Source organism: Corvus brachyrhynchos, unplaced genomic scaffold (assembly GCF_000691975.1).
Source record: "Corvus brachyrhynchos isolate BGI_N302 unplaced genomic scaffold, ASM69197v1 scaffold71, whole genome shotgun sequence".
Lineage (NCBI taxonomy): Eukaryota > Metazoa > Chordata > Aves > Passeriformes > Corvidae > Corvus > Corvus brachyrhynchos.
The window spans coordinates 3260933-3277132 of record NW_008237609.1 but is presented as its reverse complement, the minus strand read 5'-3'; the positions used below and the strand labels follow the sequence as shown (position 1 = coordinate 3277132).

Genomic DNA, 16200 nt, shown 5'->3' with positions numbered 1-16200 from the left:
AGAATTAAGCATTAGACTGTCGCTGGATCTTTCACATATGCTCAAAGGGAGAGAAAAAAATTTGAACAGCCAGTCTTGTTCAGTTGCTTCCTTATAGACACATATCCTCATTTCTTCTATTAATATCAAAAATTTCTTCCACAAAATGTGCAATCTGAATATCAACATACATCATCCATGACCATATTCTTAGAACAACAGATATTAAACTTCTGCAGGTAGAAGCAGTGCCCAATACTGCTATTTTGCACATAGAATTCAAGATTCATGGGGCAAGAAAGAGACAGGCATGTATAAGGTTCAGTCAGAGAATGTCTGGGCATTCTCTTCCCTTCTTCTGGGCATTAGTCCTTCCCTTCCCTTCCCTTCCCTTCCCTTCCCTTCCCTTCCCTTCCCTTCCCTTCCCTTTCACTAATTAAAGTGGCTATTTTTCTGGACCCATAAGTGGGAATGCAAGCGGGACACAGCCCATGGAACTGAATATTGATGTATCTAGATAGATGTATCTATGTATTTATGTTTCTGAATCAGCTGAAGTTCTGAATTTTCTGTGAGACAAGAAACTCTGATAGAAACTCAAAGATACAGAAGATACTAGAAGACTGCAGGCTGTGAAGTTCAGCTGTATTTGGGATTTCTCAGCGCATAGGGAGTTTGAGAACTGGTGCACTGATGACTAGATGAAATAAGTGCTCTCAATGTCTAAATCCTGAGGGTAAAAGTACTCATTGCACAATGGGTACAATGATATACAACCAGTTACGGCAGTAATATTGATTTCCTTAGGCAGGATCGTAGCTCCTGTGGAACTTATTAGGACATGTCTTGTTTACTTTGATGATTCTGTACTGAATAATCAGAGTAGAGAATCAAGTTGACTTCAGTGAAACTTGGATCGGGTCCTGAAAGACTGAATAAGAAAGTTACTTTTATTGAAAGTACACAATGAATCCTTCCTCCTGAATTCATTAGTTATTCGTTACACCACACCTGCTTCTCTAACAAAGATTGTCCTTGGTACATAGTTAAAACAAGGAGAAAACAACAAACAAGCAACATCTTCATTCTTGGCATAGAAAGATGCTGTTTTGGGAGGTAAAAATAGCACTGAAGAGGATAGTACTGCCTTTCTTACTGCTTACATTTAAATTCTCAGAAATACATAAGTAAAATGTTCAGTTTACTGGAATCTTATTTAATGCAATGTAATCCATGTTTTGTATGAAATGTAATATCTATTCAGACACATTGTTACTAAATTTGGTGTAGGCAATAAGAACATAAAATCTAATTTTTTTTTGTCTCCTTTAATATTATTGACAAAATTGTGTGGATATAGTTTTATGTTGTCAGCTGTCTTTGCTGACACCTTCATCATGGGAGAACCATGAAGATGCAACCAATTGAAAAGAAGCCTCTTCAACATTCATCATGGTCTCCTCTTTTCTTGCAGCGAGATAGTCACTTGTATGTAATTGTCCCATGATGGAATGAAGGCTGCAAGGAACAGTTCAGTTGCAATCTGTCTCATATCTTGGTTTCCCCAGCAGAAACTGGTGTGAAGATAAGTGGTTAATTTAGTTTTCAAGGACATGAAATTAATTTTGAGGTCAGGCTCAATGTACAGGATACAAGTTTTGTATGTGAAACATCCATGTGTCAGCATGATTTTTTATGTAATTATGGTATGCTGAGCAGGCCAAATTCCAAGAAACACCCAAGTATGTAACTCCTATTAAAATCAGTAGAAGTCTTGTGTGTAGATGTTAGCAATGATCTAGGTCTCAGTCTCCCTTACTCAGATATAATTCATGCTTGACGAGTCAGCTCTGGCTGTGAGATAGAATAGCTGAGAGAACATTTCTTTACCCCACTGAGACACTCTTAAGTATCTTGCACTCGTTACTAGTTTCTGTTTTTCTTACTGTTCGGTGCTGGGTAGGTAGACAACAGACACCATACTAAATTCACTGCTTTACTAAGAAATAAATAATTAAGACCCTTCAGAGAAAATGTTCAATACTTTTTAAAACAGCACTAGCAGTTATACAGAATATTTCCTTTTAGCAGATGTAAAACCAGTATGAGGCATAACCCATGATACAGCACAATTATTTTTTTTTCCATAATCTTGTCAAGATTGACAGTTAAACTTTTTAAGGTAAAAGTCTAAACATTTTTGAGGATTTTCTTATTTCCTTGAGTCTCTTAGGACCTCACTAAGCTACTTATCAATCACACTGATATCAATTATGGGCAATGTTTGTCTGAGAACAATCTAGGTCATGTAAGACAAGAAGAACTTATCCCTGGTATGCACTCTATTCATCAATACCTGGAGCTGCTCAAGCTTTTTTACCCTTGGAGACACCTAAATGCACTTTTTCAACTTGAAAGGTGCAAAAGTTCATCAGATCATTGGATCTTTCTGCCTTCATTATAAATACCACAGAGACTTCTGGAAACCTCTGCCAAAGACAGGAAGTATTCCTTATTTCACTGTAAAGTTATCTGTAAAGTTACTAGACACTATATAGTTACTAGACACTAAAACTACAACATGCTGCTCATATACTTTGTTGTGAGTGTAGTTAGCCCAGTGAACATCACATGTTGTGAAAGGTTCAGGGTGCATTGAAGTCCAGTGGGAGCCATATGTAGGTGATCGATATTTACTGAACTCTTAGGGCTCTCAACAAAGATTTCAGTGCATGCAAAACTGGCAGTCTTGGTCCTTCCCCAAGGCAAAGGTTCACACGTTTTTTTTTTCTGTGATGGCAAAAAAGGGCCACTCTATCCCTTGTTGGAAGTTACTGATACCTCCCCATTTCTTCCAGTTAATGATTCTCTCCAACGCATTTCAGGGAAAAAAAATATCATCCTAGTCAACTTAAAATATCAGAACCTATTTCATCTACTGACTAATTAAGAAAGTTAACAAAAGTTAGTAGGCAGAGAGACTAAACTCCTCTTAGTTGAACGCTCATATCAGTGGATATGATTTATTTCAGCATTTTGTCTTCTGAATTCTGATTAGTTCTGAACAGGGGTCTGTCCTGGGTTCTGGATTCCAGAAGCAGTATGGAATTTTTTATAATCCTGAAGTGGGGTGCCTAGCAACTCGAGAGAATTACATGATCAGATGTATACTCTGATATTTATGTTTTCTCAGTCTCTGTCTCTACCAGCCTCATGAAACAGATCATTAGGATTGCCTTTATAACTCTAATACTTCTTTGGACCCAATGTCCCTTCAGCAAGGAACATAATTCTGGAATATATGTGTTTAAAATATAAACTTTGCAGTCCCAGATATTAAAATCAGTTATTTGTTTTATCTGGCTAGATGCAATTTTAGCCCAACAACATCCTTTTTTTCTTTTCTTAACTTATAAAAGCTTTTCTAATTTTTATCTTCCTTATATATAAATTTAGTGGTAAAAAGCACACCATTGGAAGTTTGGAATTTTTACATTTTGCTTTTCATTACTTGTATTTTATTGTTAATTCTGCAGCTATAACAGCAGTGGTGCACCTTTGTTTCATTTTAAATAAGGAAATGTTACAGCAGCCTTAGTGTGATAGTTCACTTACATTCAATTTTCCACTGCTTCGACAAAAACTTCATCTGTGCTAGGGGTGCTGCAGTTCTTTTATCTTCATAGGGCTCACTGTAGCTGCCTGCAAACAGATCCAATTGACTGTTTTAATATTTACTTTTTTTAATGCAAATTTTCTTAGCCTGTACTCATTTGGATAAAATTGGTATACTGTTGGTATTCCTGAGCTCTGAATTCTTCATTCGGTTGCTAGTTAGGGCCTTTTCTTGTATTACATTAGTATTTCTGTACTTTCTATACATTGAATTATTGATTGTAATATAATTTTACTTGAGTCATTTCTAGCTGTTTTGTTAAGGGTTACTTTTAATTGAAGGATTTCTTAGACCCTTTTCTAGTACTTGATTAATTCTTATAATTTATCAGAGATAAATGTTTTCTTTCATCTCTCAAGAGTTATGGCATCAAAATTTTTGTTACACTGTTTTTTTCAGGGTTTGAAACCCTGTCTCCCACATGCTTAATTATATGGAGAATGCAAGAGTTATAAAATTTCTTGGTTATTAAAGAAGTCCTTATCTAATTTAATGAGAAAAATAAAAAAAGGCAACAAATGCAATGGGGTCTGTGATGATAAGACATACGATTTCTTCCTTTGTGTCCTGCACTGGTGCTTGCTGCTCAGAGGCCTTGGATGAGGCACTAATTCATCTGAGTATCTTCTCCATTTTCATGGATTTTTCAGCACAGAGTTTTTAGTCTCTCATTTCTCTACTTTGGGCCACTTTGAAGTTAGTAATTTATTAGGAACCCTCATTTCTTCTTCAATTTTTACACTACCCAACCAAAAATATTTAAAGCAACAATTTTCAATGCTACAAAAGTGGTAAGTTAGAATTGATAATCCAGATTTATACAATATAGGAAATTATGGAAAACAAATTATGTTTAGCATATTCACCAAAATACAGGCTTCTTTGGGGGTGGACGTTTTAATGAGGCCTGCTGCAATAGGACATGGGATAGTGTTTTTAAACTAGCAGAGGGCAAATTCAGAATAGATATAAGGACGACATTTCTTATTCAGGAAAAGGACAGTTACAAGCAAAACTGAATGTATGTATGTATGTTTCATCAAAAGCAGCAATGAGCAACATTTTCCTTCTTAATTTCATTCGAAGCAACAGCACTAAAGCTCTTCAGCTATTGCACTGTCTAAGTAGATGGTAGCAGAAGCAGAAAAGAGGAAATTTCAGCTGAAACTGGATCAAAACCTTCCATGTTAGTGAACTCAGTCTGAACAACTCATACACCAAGATAAATGCACAAAACTGGGTCTGCAGTCATAGTTCCTAGTTCCTGGGGCCCCATAATATTAAAAGCAAATAAGTCAGCTCTTCATAAACTACCCTATATTTAAATGCTAACAATAGAATAGTTTTTCCTCTTTCCTGCCTCTTATGCTCATGTCATTTTCATAGAGAATCACTTTTCAGGCCAAGTCGTAAAACAATTCTTGCCTCGAGCTGTCACAGGTAAGGAAAAGTCCATCCTTCGATGGATTCTTATTACTTCTTAAATATTTAATAAGCTCTGAGACTAGTTCAGGGCTGTATTTCACTCTTGCCCAGTAATTTTGGTGCTGCTTGTCATGGAAATAATGCAGGCTGAATGAAGGGCACACAGCACTAGTTAGCAGTTTGCATACATGTCAGTAACAATAACTTACCCATGTATAATCAGGTGAGGTTTTTCCATTTTAGCTTACAAGTTCCATTTTAAAGTATTACCCCGAGGGGAAAAAATAAAGAGTCCTGAGAATAGATGCAGGAAACAAAATCCAACAATATCCAACCACTGCGCTGAAAAATTGAATTTAAAAAGACTTTATTTTCCCCTTTTTTTTTCTGTTATTGGCACAATTTTAGCATATTAAGAGCAGCAAATAAGGTCACTATGCTCAACAAGCAACCTCCTGTTGTTTCCCTTATCTTTATTTTCTTGATTTTCCTCTTTTTTCTGTCCTCTTTTTTTGCCTCATAAGCATTGACTTTCTTTTTTCAGAGTCTCTATAATATTCTGAACCAAGGATTGTAATCTTGAAGATTTTCTTTATCACCATGGCAAAGCGATAAAAAAAATCTCTGAAAGTGCATCCATTTCTGAAAGCATAGTGTAGAGCTGTTGAAATAATATTACTGGTGATTTAGAAAATATGAAGGATTATTTTGTTTTATCTTGAAACTTTTTATATTAACTTCAGTTTACACAACAATTTTCCATCTACAGTGCCACTCTGGTGCTCAAAATCATTGTTTAAGCTCAGAAGGGAGTGTGACCACTTTAATTAATTCAGTTGGAACCATCATAGATAGACTAAATTACTTTTGTGTCTTGAAGAGTAGTCATTTTCAATAAAAGGACTTTAGCATAAAGATCATATAAAACAAAAGTATTGAACAACACATACAATATTTGCTGTTCAACTGCTGAATTTGAGGTTTTATAAATAAAAATTTGTATTTTAGAATTCACACCTATTTAAATACTGACCATAAATTTGGCATTAAATCTAACTAAGAAAAAGGATTCATAACAATGGTAATAGATCTTAGAAACTTTCAGTAAATCCATTTATCATAGGATATTTACACTTGTGAGAAACTAAATCACATTAAAAAAAATGTAATTATCAGGAAATAGAATATAGCATTCAGTTTAGGAAGGTTTATTTGACAATCTATGGGATATAATTGGCAAAAGTTCTTTTAATTCTCTACTAACAAGTTAAAATTTCCAGTTAAAAAATATTGGGCTAGCAGAGTCAACTGTAGGAAAAAAAAAAGTGAAAGTGGAAGTGTCAATATATTATTTAATCACTGTCAAAACCGTTCCATATTTCTCCTTTACACAAAGTACTGTAATATTTCTGTGGGAAAGTACATTTTTGCTCAATGTGAAATTGGATCAGAAATCCCTGTATGGCAAATCTGTAGCACTGTAACTCAGTAAGAACATTACTGCTATTGCCTGTGACAGGCTGCAGACCTGGAACAGGAGTGCAAAAGCAGGCAGAGGGTGATCACAGGGGCCGGGAAAATACAGGCACCAGGTGAAAGTAAACCCCAGCATCCTTAAACCACTCACCAGCATTCAGCTACTGGTCCTCAAAGGAATGCAACCTTGGGAGCTGGGAAAAAAAACCAGTTACAGGCGTGACAAAAAAAAGAGTAAGAATCCATTACTTATAAATCACAGCATATACAGTAAATTCAGATGTATGGTGCACTTGCAGGTAAAAGGAGGATGTGGAATATGATAATATATGCATAAAAATGAGCCTAGGTGAATCCTAGAGTGAGGAGGAAGAAACCATTAATACCTAGCACCATACTTCTTTCATCACTGGTATACTTATGATTTAATACCTAAAACCCCCAAGAACTGAAGCCATTGACAACAGAATGCAGAGGAGAAGTAGAAGGCTGAGCATAGCACCAAAGAAAGGAGTAGATTCTATAGAGCTTGTGTATGCATCATTCTACCTGCATCTGATTTGACCCAGAAATGTTAAAATCAATGCAACTGGAGTAACAGTTCTTTGATTATACTGTTAAGAGTTTTTAATGAGACTAACAATCAATTCTCAGCTTCGTATATACAATGCATTCTTTTTGCCCATAACAAGGCTTTTTCTGTAATTGGGTGGGAAATCAAGCATTCTGTAACCTGAATGCAACAAATTCATAAGAGAAACATGTAACCATAATTAAGTCTTTTGTTGTTTTGTTTGTTTGTTTGGGTTTTTTTTAATATTTATCAAATACGTACTTAAAAAAATGTTCAGGCTTGGATATTTTATTTTTCAAATATTTGTTATATATATATATATTTTTTTTTTTTTTTAAAGGAAGAGAATTCCAGAATGTGCTTCTTTTCTCAAAACTACTACTTCTGTCATCTTGCTCTCAGCTTCATAAATTTCACTAAACTGAGACAAATTTTGAAAATGGACTCTGTTCTCTGCAGGTACACTTGGTACTCAGTGAGTCTGCCACCTCATTATATACCGGTAATTAGGCTGAATATGAAAAACAAAATAGCTTTGCCTCTATATTTTTCCCCATCATCCATGACTCTCTGTGGGTTTGCATGTAGGAGCCTCTTTGCTGAAACAGACTTCAGTGAATAACGATTGTGCTGTACTATATCCATCATTAGCCTCAAGATTTTATAATTTGTGTAAAGGGAAATTGGGAAAGTATAAAAAAGGAAGATTCAGTGCAATGTACTGTTAATGAACTATCTGGTCTCTGGTTTGTCAGCACAAAATACCTTGATCACAGTGGCTTGACCAAATCTCCTGAAGCAAAAGGACGAAACTGTTTCTTTGAAGCTTTTCACATATCTTCAATTTCAAGCATTATTTCTAGAAATATATTAATGAAAATATGGAATTATTTGGTTTTAACTGGGCATATCTGATTTGTTCATGTACTGTTTATTCAAAAAACATGGGGCAAGCCCCCAGAAAGTAACACTCCTGCACTCTGGATCACATGGATCCAGAGGTTTGGAGAACCTGGTGCTTTCAGCCTGCTCCCAGTCCACCTAAGCACATGCCCACCAGGGTGAGGCACCTGAAGCTAGGGACAGGGTGACAGAGGCCAAAAAAGAGACCAAGTGACAGCTCCTGAGGTAAGAATGCAGTTCTTCTAAACAATATATATCTCAGAAAAGCAAGGAACAGATACATTACTGTTCCATGAGACGAGGGAAAGAAATACTTTTCCTAGGGATTCAGAGGAGATGATGCACAGCTTGCCATAACACAGGAAGCCCCTGACTGGTTGAAGATTGACAGCAAGACAGAGTGACATAGTGCAGAGGCTTAGATTGATGGAAAAATTTCTGAAAATTTCTTGTGCTCTGATTTGAAGCTTTAGTTGTCCCTCCCTTTCTACAGATTGGGATTAAAATGCATTCTGCTGTTTACATGTGTCTATACTTGAGACCTCAATTTTTGCTGTCCCTGAATAAATGTTAAGCTGAACTTGTTAGTCTCATTGAATTAACATTTGTAAATATGGGGAGGAGATCCAATGAAAATCCAAATGAAGGCTGCAAGACAGTTTTGTCATGTGATTGCTTTGCAGGATCAAAAGTAACTATAATGTATCACCAATAACTTTGATTTCTTGATTCTAACATTGTCCCTTTTTAGATAAGACATTGAAAGCTTTGAGATGCTGAAGGTTATTATAGTTAGGAGGAGAACACATTGAGAGGATGCAATGCTTTCTTTAGGTAATGTCCATGATTCCAAAATCCCATGCAAAATAGGGACTTGATGAACAGTATAAAAAATGAAATAACAAGAGAAAATTTCCTAGCTTACTGAAACATGTTTTCATCATTTATTATGCCCAAATCTTTGTAGTCCTTTCTCAGAATTACATTTAATCTGATGGTTACATTGCTTCTTTCCTTCTCCTCCCACCATTTTTGTCTGTTTTTTTTAATCCTTCTAAATTCTTTCTGACCCCTGAAATTTAATCATTATATCCCAGGGATCTTCTGTCCAAAAAGCTCAGGTGGCTAGTGACTGTAATAATTTTTCTTCCCTAATAAGTTTAATAATTTCTGCTGTGTTTGATAAAAAAATTACAATTTATCCTACTGAGTAGCAGAGGTTTAATCAAACATCTCTACAATGTTCTTACAGAGTTTTTTCTTTTGAAAAATTTCTTTCTCCAGTTATTGTATGTGTACAAATACAACAATATTCTGTGGCCTGTTCTATTAAGCATTCTGCAGGGGTTTGTAAATTTTTTTTAAAGCAGACTGGGCAATGTCAGCCAGGTAATGAATGATTAAAATGCCTCAGGTTTTTGTGCAATAACATAAGCACAGACTCTGGGTCTAAGTGAGCTAATTTCCATATTCTGAATATTGCTGTTCCTTTCATTTTAAGAGCATGTGGAAATTCTGAGGTGAAAGCATCTGCTCCATGATTAAAAGAAATCCAAATGAATATACTTCAAAATAATTTCTACGAAAAAATATATAAAGTAATTAACCTCAGTAAAATTTCAGATATTCTGTCTGAGAAACTGTAATATATCCCTTGCATAAAGAGCTAGTATTGTAAGGCAGAGAGAGATTCATCCAGAGGCATTTGAGAAATGCAGGGACAGTGCAGTTTTGGCTGATAATTAATTAAAAAGAACATATACAATAACAAAAAAGAGAAAGTAAACTAAATTGTTAAATATGATCAGTTTTCACAGGCAAGGACTGATAAGCAACCAGCAGTATTGAAAACTGATAGGATGAAAAGCAATGAAAATAATATATTTCATCATATACAGAAGAAATATTAGTTGGTGGATGAACGTCACTCTAACGTGATGTCGTTCGTATTAAAACAATGACTATTTGGATAAACACGCATAATAGGTAGGATTAAAAAATAAAGTGTTTAAATATTCACACTTTAATGAATATTCAAAATCATAAGCATCTGATGATAAGAACTATTTATGGTGTTCAGGATGAGGAGCTGAATGCATTTTGACAAGAAAAATTCGGGAGAGAAAGGTAGTATTTACTTTTTTTTCTACCTCAGATTCTGAACCATGAAATATCTGAGAATTTTACACATTCGGAACATCCACCATATCTATCTCCTGGGCACAGTTCAGCTTTACCTTACACACATTTATTATACAAATGGTCTGTGCACACAATTAACATAAAGTTTCACAATTATGTTGGATTACTATGCCTATGTGTTCTGCACTAGTAATAAACATGCACCAGGTGAAGGTCTCCAGGTGCTGATTTTCAGGGGCTGCAGGGAGGCCCCTGTGAAGAGCACAGGTGGTTCCAGCCAGCTCCCAAAATGACCCGCTGCAATGCACAGCTGAGCTCCACAGCCAAGGTGATGGTACCTTGGGGAAAACATGTTTTAGAAAGGGCAGAGCATAAAGGGGAATGAGGAAAAAACTGAGATGAATAATCTGCAGGCACTAAAATGAGAAAAGAAGGTGGGGGAGGTGCTCCAGGTGCTGGAGAAGAGATTCCCCCACAGCCTGTGGTGAAGACCATGATGAGACAGGCTGCCCCTGCAGCCCATGGATGTCCGTGGTGGAGCAGAGATCCACCTGTGGAGAACACTGCATTGGAGTAGGATCCTGACAGGAGCTGCAGCCTATGGAAAGGAGCCCATGCAGGAGATAATCTGCTGGCAGGAACCTTGGTCCTTGGGGGACCCATGCTGGAGCAGACTGTTCCTGAAAGACTGCACCCCACAAAAAGGACCCACTGTGGAGAAGTTTGTGAAGGACTGTGAGAGGTCCCTCACTAGCACGCTGGAGCATGGGAACTGCATGTAGAAGGAGTGGTAGTGTTATGAACTGACCATAACCTCCATTTTCCATGCCCCATCACCCTTCTAGGGCAGGGGAGAGGACTTGGGAAGGAAGGAGTCAATCTGTGCCTGGGAAGAAAGAATGCTCCGGTACAGATATTAGTTTGGGGGTTTTTTTGTTTTCTAAGGTTTGCTATGTATAACATCATTTTGCCTGTGCAAGAATCATCTTGTATGAGCTACATATGGGCATATTTTTGTTTGTCAAATTGTTAGACACCTATGGAGATTTGTAGTCAGTCTTTAACCCTGTGTTTACTAATTAATTGGGCTGAAAATTTAAATAATGTTGCCATACTTTCTTTAAAAAATAAGAATTATTAAAAAAATAAACTAAATAAAGCTCTCTCAACTTAATTTTTTCACTGTGAGCAGCTCCAGTGCCAGCACAGTCTGCAGCAGTGCACAAGGGGAGTTTTCTGAGCTGGAGGAACCTCTGGGAGAGATGAGAGAACCACCAGAAGCCCACAGCCTGCCTGACAGTGGCTGATGGGACCTGGGCAGGGCCAGGAGCAGTGGAGGCCAAATCCCCACATATTATAAAAGAAGCACCTGGAGAGCTGTAGTGACCAGGAGAGCTTTGAACGGGGTTGTCAAACAGGGTGTGGATATCAGCCAGGGTTTTGTTTTGTAGTTTGGGCTGAAGAGCACACAGGAAAGGTGCTGTAGCTCTGCCAACTCAACCAGGGAGCAATGGCATCTGGCAGAGGACAATTGCCCTCTCTGAGCTCTGTACCTGCCACAATGGATGCAGCTGCCCAGACAGAACTCCAGTGGGAATGTGCTGCCCTCCCAGTGTCAGAGGAAATGACAGCAGTAAACACACCAGCGGAAGGTGTGTCTAGGTTGAGGAACTCCTCTGCTTAGCGACAGAACTCCAGGGGAAGGTGAGCAGGTTGAGGATTATCAGGAAGTATGAAAAAGATACTACTGGAATTGTTCCCTACCTTCCCTGGGACAAGCCTGTGAGGCAGACAGGATGTGTGATATGGAAGATTCCCTACCCTCTCTCCACCTGGATAAATGTGGTGACTTGAGGGAGAGGGGCAATGGTGACAAGTTCCTGCCCAGTGCAGCAGGTGCCTCCTTTGTCATTGCCCCACCTTCCTAGGTGCCCTGGCATAGTAGTTGTGAGCTCTGAAAATGGAACCAAACAATGATGAGGACTGTCGCTGAGATTAATTTGGCCTACACCTGTGCCAAAACTGCTTACTTGAAAAAAAAAAAAGGATGGGCCAATCTTCTGAAGGGAACAGAAGGCCCAGTATACAGACCCAACCCTCTTCTTAGGGAATTCTGCTGCCTCCCTGGGCGCCAGGTTATATATGTGAAGAGAAAGCTTTCTATCCTGGTACAGCATTCAGATTGTTGTCCATTATTGAGTTTTCAGTTAGGCAGAAAAGAAGTTGCAACAAGTAGTCCAAGGACAATCAAGGGAAACTTCAGGACCTTGGGATGACAGGTTAAGGGTTCAGGAGTATGACTAGTGTTCTCTTCTGTCCTTCCAATGACAGGGGATAATGAGTGAAGCCACAGTAAGAGCCAGCAGATCAATACCTCAGTCCAAGCACGGGGTCACTGACAGAATCTTTCTTTTTTGTGATTATGGGCCAGTTTACAGGACACTTGGCCTGCTGGTAACAGATAGGGTAAACCTGTCTTAAAGGAGAAAAAGGATCTTTGCGCAGGAGTTATGGGGGTTAACTGAAAGATCTTGAAGCCACTGTGCAGTGCAAAAATGATGATAAAGCAGCCATCAATGAAACATGGTGAGACAACTTGCACAACTGGAGTGCTGTAATGGATGGCTAAAAACTCTTACACCTGGAGTGCTCTAATGGATGGCTAAAAACTCTTCAGAATGGATAGGCAAGGAAAGAGAGGTGATGGGGCAGCCCTGTATATCAGTGAGTATTTTGACTGTCTAGAGCTTAATGATGGCAACAATAGGGCTGAGTGTTTATGGGTAAGAATCAGGAAGAAGGCCAAAAACGCAAATATCATGGTGGAATTCTCGTTGTAATGTATGTGAATCCTGACAGTGTGCCCCAGCCAAACATCTTTAGTTGTTCTTATCAGAACCCTCAGGAATTCATCAAGGTTACGGAAATGTAAACTGCGCTAAATTGGGAAAGAAAAAGCTGAGAAGCAGAATACCAAGACAGCGAGAAATAGATAAAGAGGAACTGTGCCACCCTGGACTAGAACCAATCGTGTTTTCTGAAAAGTACGTGCAGAACGCGCAGACAAAATAGAGGGACCAATCAAGTAATGCAAAATGCATAAGTAGAGTGTAATGTAAACAATAAATATATTCTGTGAAATCATATTGATTCGTTGTTCAGAAGTCCTGAACTCCTGCATGCTGGTGACCTCGTGATGTGATAAACGCTGCAATAATAAGCAGACTGGACCCTTTGGATTCTGAAGGGGGTTCTGTGGAGTGAAAAGGCGGGAGGCCCCAGTTGGAGCCTGACGAGGCTGGACCGTAATGGGGGGAGTTGGAGGACGGCTCCGTTGGAGTTTGGGGAGCGGAAGAAAGCTCCTGGGGAAAGAACTCTGGAAAACGTACACTGCAGCGGGTGCACCCGAAGAGGTGAGAAGCTGGGGGCTGGAGGATGGGGAAGGGACTGTCAAAAGAAGAACAGGCTACCTTCAGGCTCCTCCAGCATATTCTCTTTGAGAGAGATATTAAGTACGACCCTGAGGTCTTGAAAAGACTGTTAAGATGGGGTCGAGAGAGAGGAGGTTTTGCCACCCACGGGAATTTTCTCACCACTCTTGAGTGGGAAAGGCTGGGAATCGCTCTTTGGGACGTCGTAAGCGATGAATTAAAAGAGACTAAGGGGCTTAGTACACTATGGAAGTAAATAATAACGGCGCTAAGGCAAATAGAGGCAGAAAAAACAGCTGCAGCAGGGGCAGCAGCCTGTCTAGAGCCAGGCCACTGTGACAAACATGGCCCAGGGAGCACCCCCCGCAGCAGCTGCTCTCCAGGATGCCTCTCCCACTGTGGCTTCATCGGCGACAACTCCTACCCAAGTGGCTTTTCTGCTACCAGCTCCCCCCGCGGTTCAGGAACATTTTTAGCTTTTGTTAAAAGTAACTTTTATTTTCAGCAAGCTCTAAATTCTGACAGGATTGTTTATTGGAGAGATTCAAGGCTAAGTGGTGTGGATATACTGTTTTTTTGCATGCCAGTAGCATTACATAATTCCTTGCTTTGAGGCTGCTTAGCAAGGTTTGAACTTCTTCAACAGAAATGCTTATATATTGCATGATTAATACAACTTGTCAGGTAAAATGTTTACTGCCTTTTTGAGAATTTTGACTTGAAAGTCTGACTGGATTGACTTAATACTGAATTTTTGCTCTGTTAGAAACTTGTATACTGGGAAAAGTATTTCCTTTCTTGGTGCCCTCAGAGCATTACATATCGTTATGTAGCCTCTCAGAAAGTTTGGTAGAATCCTCCTTGAAAATAGCAATTAGCTCTAAAACCTGATGTTAACACATTGCATGATTTACAAGGGTTGCTGGGTGAGGCCCATGCTAGGTTTTAGCCATTCATCAATCAAACATTCCTTTCCTCACTCCCTCATTACTGTTATCTCAGAAGTTATTTATGGTTCTCCACTGCAGAAGCGGACGGACCTGTTCCAGCTCTGACATTTAATTTTATTATGGTTATTTAATTATGGACAAACATGTAACAGTTTTTCTAATAGGTAAGCTATTTAGTGGCTCAAGTAGAGTTGTTCTTCCTTGACACTTATAAATCGAAATTAGATTTCATATCAAAACAGCTCAAGTGCTGTGATGGACTGGAAAAATAAATAAGACTGACACTGCTTTACAAACAGGCTTGCTTTCTGAGTATGTGTTATCCGCGCAATAGCTGAAATGTTTTATATTCTCTATTTTATGGAAACAGGCAAACAGTGGAGTAGACAGTAGCATACTCTTTTGGAATCATCTGGACTCATGGCTTTGTAGCTGCTTATATACACGTGCCAGTTTTATATGCTCACTGACCTAACAGAGTTTCATGTGCAAAACACAGCAGCATTATACGACTACGTCCTCAGTATTTTATCTTTACCTTTAGTAGCCCAAGGTCAAATCTACCATACTGACAATCACAAAAGACCTGTCTTGCCATCTCCATCACTGTGTATCACCAAGCTGAAGAGGGCAGTGGGGAGAGACAGGCAGGCCCTGGCATGTGCCACACGCTCCACTTGGGAGACTCGGGCGCCTGCCCTGTGCGGGGGGACCCCAGGGGACCCGTTCATGGCTATGCAGCTCCATTCCTGCATACTTTTTCAAAGCGTCTTTTTTAATTAATGGGAACTGAGTTGCAGGCCATTTGTCCCACCTGAAGAGGAAGAGAGTCCAGCTTCCTGCTTCTGCCCTGCTCTTCCTTTCCCTTCCCGTGTTTGCAGTGTGGGAAAGGTTGCCAGTAAGTTCTAACTCACAGCTTGTTAACACCTTGAGCACATTCACAACATTTTTTGGCACATCTGAGAAATTGCCAGAGATTTAGTAACTGTGCTGTGCCTTATAAACTGCATCTTAAAAGACCCTAAAAAATTTACGCTTATACCAGAAAACTACTGAAAGACATACAATGTTGTTTGGTTTTTAGGTTTTTTTTTGGAGTACAGCTGCAGATTGGAAGATCCTGCAAAATTGCGCTTATACCCAAAAAGGTCCTGACTGTGAATGGAGGTTTTCAATAATGTTTCTCGTTACCATGAGCTATTCGCACAGCTGAATTATGTCAAATCACAACATACTTGTGTACCGGTTTGGCCAAATTTAGAAATATATCCTCTGAGAGAAGGCACAACCACCCCTCCCCCACCAGGTTCGGGAAAAAATAAATTTTCCTCGAAGGAAAGTGAAGAAGATAAAACTATTTATTTAACAAACACACGGGAAAGGAAAATAATGTTACATGATAAAATCTTTCGCTGTGGAGGAAAAACCTGGGAAAGTGTTCGAGTCCTCCCTTTGGTCTCCTCGGAGCTGGGGCTTGGCCCAGGACCAGGCCCTCTGTGCCCAGTGGAAAGTCCTCCTGATGTGCTCTGATGTTAAAGCAATCAAGTAGTCCAGTAGAAAAGGGAGAAAGTCCGGAATTCCAGAGAAGGAAAAGTTCAACTCTCAGTCTCTCTCCGGAGAACAAGAAACTGGAAAAACTGGCCA

General features: G+C 39.0%; 1 long non-coding RNA gene across 1 annotated transcript; it reads right to left on the bottom strand.

The window, feature by feature from the left end:
• Positions 1–607: 607 nt before the first annotated feature.
• Positions 608–5351, bottom strand: LOC108446088. The gene is made up of 3 exons (XR_001861190.1): positions 5290–5351; positions 3595–3681; positions 608–910 (listed from the first exon to the last, which is right to left on the bottom strand). It is a non-coding gene; the product is annotated as an uncharacterized LOC108446088 (long non-coding RNA).
• Positions 5352–16200: the final 10849 nt, after the last annotated feature.